Source organism: Giraffa tippelskirchi, chromosome 10 (genome assembly GCF_054371585.1).
Source record: "Giraffa tippelskirchi isolate mGirTip1 chromosome 10, T2T-mGirTip1v1.2.pri, whole genome shotgun sequence".
Lineage (NCBI taxonomy): Eukaryota > Metazoa > Chordata > Mammalia > Artiodactyla > Giraffidae > Giraffa > Giraffa tippelskirchi.
The window spans coordinates 110,933,402-110,939,401 of NC_137284.1; positions in this window are offsets into that span (position 1 = coordinate 110,933,402).

The following is a 6,000-nucleotide window of genomic DNA, read 5'->3' on the forward strand; positions in this document are numbered from 1 at the left end:
TTGATGTCCAGGTGTGCTCTGAAATGCTGGAGAGCTGGGTATGGGGAGAGCTGAGGTTCTCACTTTATACAAAACAGGAGTGACATTTCTAAAAACCTACAGACCTTAGGTGGCCCTACTTGCAGAAATATACCTTAGTATGGTGGCTAAGATCATGGCTTCCTGACCCTCATTGCTTGGGTTTGACTTCTCGGGCCATTACCCATTGGCCCTGTGACCCTGGGCCCACTGCTTAATCTGTCTGTGCTTCAGTTCCTCCATCCTTAAAACAGAGACAACAGTAAGGTTTTGTGAGAATTATGTAAGTCCATACTGTCTATGTGAAGGGATTAGAGTCATGCCTAGCAGGGAACTCAGCTATGTATGCCTCAGTTGCTATTATTTTAATTTCTGGTAACTCACAAAGTCCACTACTTGGAAATGCAGAAGTTAAGAATTTAAATGTGGGATTTCACTTCCTTATGAAAATACTTCCTTATAAGAAAAATGTGATGACCTTCCCTGAACTCGAGGCAATAGGAATGACTTTCTTTCCCTTCTTCCCTCCACCGACTAAGTGTATCCATCCTTGGGTTCCCATCTCCTCTCCTTCTCTGACTGTTCCAGCACCCATGGCCTCCACCGCTCCTCAACATACTCGCAGCCTCCAATACCCCATTCTGGGCTGTTCCTTGACTGGGGCGGACTCAAAACCCCAGAAAATGAGGCCTGAATTTTTCCTCTGCTTCTCCTCTCATCCCCCTGGATCAGCCTGGTTCACCTCTTCCCATCCTCCCAGAGAAAGGGTGACAGAGGGTTGGGTCCACAGAAAGGACTGGGGAAGGACTAACTCATACCAAGTGACCACAGGGTAGAGGTTGCTGAGAAGACAGTCTGGGGTGAAATACTGGCCACAGCTCATCTGCAAGCTATCTAGAGCATGGCCTTCAGTAGTCCTAAGGGTCTGGTCTCTTCTCTTGACTCCCACCAGGACTCTGCAAAGCCTGGCTGGAGTTTATTTGTGCGCTTTGTCCTCATCTGACCCAAAAGCAGCTCTCTCAGTATTTCCTCACCCACCACTCCCTGGGGGTTTGTATGTGGGGTAGGGAGAAGGACAGGGAAGCCTGGTGTGCTGCAGTCCATGGGGTCGCAAAGAGTCAGAAATGACTGAGCAACTGAACAACAGAGGGGGAAACCAGGCACCTCAGGCCCCAGGCCCTGAATTAACCCAGGGGTCTAACCCTCCTTGCAGCCCTTGGCCCCCAAGTTTCCAACTAGAACTGGAAACCATGAGTCTGTTCAGTGTGATGGGGGAAGACCCAAGCCTAGGGGGCAGGACCCCTGGGGTCTTCTCCACAGCAGCCTTGCTTAAATGTCCACACGAACCCACCCAAACTGAGAGGTCGAGAGAAACCCTTTCTCATTCCCTACAACAAGCATAACAAATTCCTACATTTTAAAATAAATTTTCCTTAATATTAAGAAAGACTGGACTTCCCTGGTGGTCTGGTAGTTAAGAATCCACCTTACAATACAGGAAACATCGGTTCAAACCCTGGTCCAGGAAGATCCCATATGCTGCAGAACAACTAAGCCCGTGTGCTATTTAAGCCCATGCTCTGGAGCTTGTGAGCTGCAACTACTGAGCCCATGGACAACTACTGAAGCCCGTGCCCCCAGAGCCTGAGCACCATAGCAGAAGCCACCACAATAAGAAGCCCTCGCATGGCAGTTAGAGGGTAGCCCCCACTCACCACAACTAGAGAAAGCCTGCATGCAGCAACAAAAATGAAAGAATTTCCCCGAGTGGGGGTGATGAAAGAATTTTTCCCCAAAGATGAAAGAATTCGGCCTCAAGACCACCACCTGGAAACCCTGTCTGCATTTCCAGTCTATCTGCCTTGCCTGGCATATTTCAGACTCAAGACTGCAATACAAACTCTCCCCCGAATTTCCAACCTGCCAGTTCATCTATGGATTTCAGACTTTCTAGCTTCCATGTCTGTGTGAGCCAATTTTTCAAAATGAATCTCTTTTTGTGTATACATATCTTACTGGTTCTGTTTCTCTAGAAAGCCCTGGTGAACACAGGCAAAGTCAGATAGCAGAGTAGCTCTGAGACCCATGAGGGTAGGTCAGGGCAGACCAGAGGCCAGAAGGAAAGAGTACCCTGAATGCACCATGCTGGTCTCAGTCTCGCCTCTCTGGTGGCCTGTGGGTACACCCACCCATGACGGGCACTGTCCACTACACACACTTAGTCAGTCAGTTCAGTTGCTCAGTCGTGTCCGACTCTTGCGACCCCATGGACTGTAGCACACCAGGCTTCCCTGTCCATCACCAACTCCCAGAGTTTACTCAAACTCATATCCATCGAGTCGGTGATGCCATCCAACCATCTCATCCTCTGTCATCCCCTTCTCCTCCCACCTTCATTCTTTCCCAGTATCAGGGTCTTTTGCAATGAGTCAGCTCTTCACATCAGGTGGTCAAATTATTGGAGCTTCAGCATCAGTCCTTCCAATGAATATTCAGGACTGATTTCCTTTAGGAGGGACTGGTTGGATCTCCTTGCAGTCCAGGGGACTCTCAAGAGTCTTCTCCAACACCACAGTTCAAAAGCATCGATTCTTCGGTGCTGAGCTTTCTTTATAGCCCAACTCTCACATCCATACATGACTACTGGAAAAACCATAGCTTTGACTAGATGGATCTTTGTTGGCAAAGAAATGTCCCTGCCTTTTAATATGCTGTCTAGATTGGTCATAACTTTTCTTCCAAGGAGCAAGTGTCTTTTAATCTCATGGCTAAAGTCACCATGTGCAGTGATTTTGGAGCCCCAAAAAATAAGTCTGTCACTGTTTCCCCATCTATTTGCCATGAAGTGATGGGACCAGATACCATGAACTTAGTTTTCTGAATGCTGAGTTTAAAGCCAACTTTTTCACTCTCCTCTTTCACCTTCATCAAGAGGCTCTTTAGTTCTTCGCAGCACCTCCTTGGGGGCCTCTAACAGGGGACTACTCTCCCTCTCCATTCCCCAGCAGACAATTCACTGGCAGGGCTGTCCCCAGGCATGGGTGAGTGGGGCCAGGGCCTGGCAGGGGTGAGTTTCAAGGCATCTGATCCAGGTATAGCCAGCGAGAGCAGGAGGGTCTTGGCTCAGCAAGAGGAAGAAGGGTCTCATTGTCGAGCTTCCACATAGCAGGAGTTGCTGCACTGGCGTCCGTGGTCAGGGGCCCAGGGGAAATGCATGTGTGGGTCTATGCAAGCCAAACAGAGAGACAAGGGCAAGACAAGAGGCCAGCAGAGCTGAGACTCTGACCAGAGGTGACCATGAGAACATGAGCTCCCTGGAATCTGTGACCACCCAGAGAGGTCACTGAACCTCCCCTGGGATGTGGGATAACGTGCTTACACCAACTTGAGCTAAACCTCCAAGGACAGCAGTTGTCACATGGAAAGAGCTATGGATGGGCAAGGCCAAGGGAAAAGCAGTCCCCTGCCCCCCCTCACCATTGGGACGCAGGCATATTGATTGGAAGGCAGGGCCCAGGGTGGCCCAGCATCCTGGTTCAGGACTTCCTTAGAGCTTTGACTAAATGTTTCTTGTTTCTGGCCTAGCTCTAGCCTTCGGTACAGCTGATTTTTTGTGTATCTTGGGAAGATTAAAGGGGGTGAATTAGGTGGTGTAAGTCTTCAGCTGTCATAACCTTCATGTCCTGTAATTTGTCATTGTCAGGTCATGTTCCAGCAAAGGCTGAGGACTGTGGAAAAGAGATCAGAAAGGAAGGAAGTGGACTTTACCCCACAGCACTGACAAGCTGGCGCTAGTCAATGAAGCAAGGCAGAACTACCACCCCACCTCAACTGTAGCCCAGGCCAGGAAGTTATCAGAGTGTCTGCCCAAAAGGCCATCAAACAAACCCCACATGGAGAGGGCCCAAGCAGAGACCAGGGACCCTGATAGGGAGACCAGACCCCTGGGACCCTGAACTTCTCCAGCCTCTTCCATGACCTGGGGGATGATGTAAGACAGTCTAATCACAGACATCTTTAACCCCATTTGACAGATGAGAAGACTGAGGCCCAGGGGGTGAAGCTTTTTGCCAAGGGCTGACAGCTGGTAAGTTATGCAGCAGGACTGGGCCCTCCTCCCAGTGCAGCCTTGGGGTCAAGTTCAGCCAGATGCTGCCAAGCTGCCCAGTCACTGGGCCTGATTTTTTGCCAGCAAAGGGCTGAATCCAGGCCCCACCAGCCTCACAGAACACTCACCTTTTATTGAGCTATGTCTTGGGCTCCTGCTGTCTGGGGTAGCCACATGTTACCCCAAAGCAGAGGCAATCTGGCCCAGAAGAAGAGGAGGAGGGGACCAGCCGGAGGCGCAGCCTAGGAGCAGCCTTCGGAGGGGCAGCCTTCCCGCACTGCCCTCACTGGGTCTTGGCTTCTCATCTGCAAAGTGGGGTGGGAACAGAGTGACTGATAAGGTCCTTCTCGCTCTGATGTTCTCTAGGGGCAGCGTCAGGACCAGGACAGCCACTTCCTATCCTTAGAGCTTCCTGACTTGTCTCCTGCCTCTGGGGCGTGTCCCAGCTAAGCCCCTGCCCACTCTGTTCTCTCTGCAGTGCCCATGTGACCCTGTCACCCCCACAGCTAGTTCCTCCACTACCTGCTTTATCCGGCCCACGTGCCCACTGCTCAGCCTCACTTCAGTGGTCTCGCCGCCTCCCCAACCCCATCCGTGACTAACTCCACCCCCACGACCTCCGGGCCATCCCCCCACCACCTCCCCCAGACTCTGTCTTCCTCGCTCTCTCTGGGAGGCCCTCTGTCCTCCTTGACTGCTCCTCCTCTGGCCTCCACACTTTCACCCTCACCCAGTTGAGCTCTGCTCATCCTCTGCCACCCTGGGGGCTAGATGGTATTGGTGACCCACACTCACTGACCCTCACAGCCCTTGCTTATTCACTAGTCTGTGCCCCCACACTCTGGGACAACCACTATGCCTTATCTCCCTGCATCCTGCACTTAATAGGTGTTCCATAACTGTTGAATTCATACTGAGGACAGTCCTCCTCCTTCCTGCCCAGTGCTCTTACAGGAGCCCAGGAAATGCAAACTTGACTGGAAACATCCAGAGTCTGTCCATTGTGCCAGGGCCTTCTCAAATCCCTGTCCCTGACTGCTCCAAGCCTCTTGCTCCAAGATTCCTGTGGTCATCCCCAGTCATCTGCCAGTGCGACAAACACTTGTTAGGAACCTACTCCGTTCTAGGCACCCACACTCATGCCTTGCATAGGACCTTGCACATAGTAGGTCATCAATATTTGTTGATTTTGAACTGAAGAAGCAGAGTAACCGTAAAGATCTTCCCTTGCCTTTCCAGGAAGTGGTTGTTCTCCTCCAGTCCTATTGAGAATAGGCGTTCCTGTTTCATTTTACAGGTACAGCCATTGAGGAGAAAGGTAGAGAGAGTTAAGTCACAGGGGCCACAGCAGACACTGCAGCAGGGCGGACACCAGAGACCAGACCCTTTCCCAGGGGATAGCAGCAGACTGGCCTGGCCTGCACCGCCTTCAGGATCCCTTCCATGGGTTTCTGCCCAGTCCAACCCACTGTGCCTGCCCCTGGGAGGAGCCTGCACAGGACACAGGGGCAGCTGTGAAACCACAGACTCGACAACCAGGAGCCAGACCCCAAGTGCCACTCAGCCCAGGAGTCCAGGCTATTCTAGAAAGTACAAGCTCCACAGCTGTTCTCCAGGCACGAAGTTCAAGGCTCTTTGGTGAGTCGGTAAGAACTCTGCCAGAGCTGACTTAATCCCCATTAATCAAACATGATGACTTGTCTTCCTTTAGAGACGAGTGACAACAAAGCTGATCATAATTCAGACTTGGATCTGGCTTCCCTGAACCAGGATTTGGGAGGGAAAAAAAGACCAAGAGAGAGAGACCAAAGTAATAGCCCACAGAACCCACAGAAAAAATAAAAGCAAATAGTGAGCAAAATCAATGCCTGTTC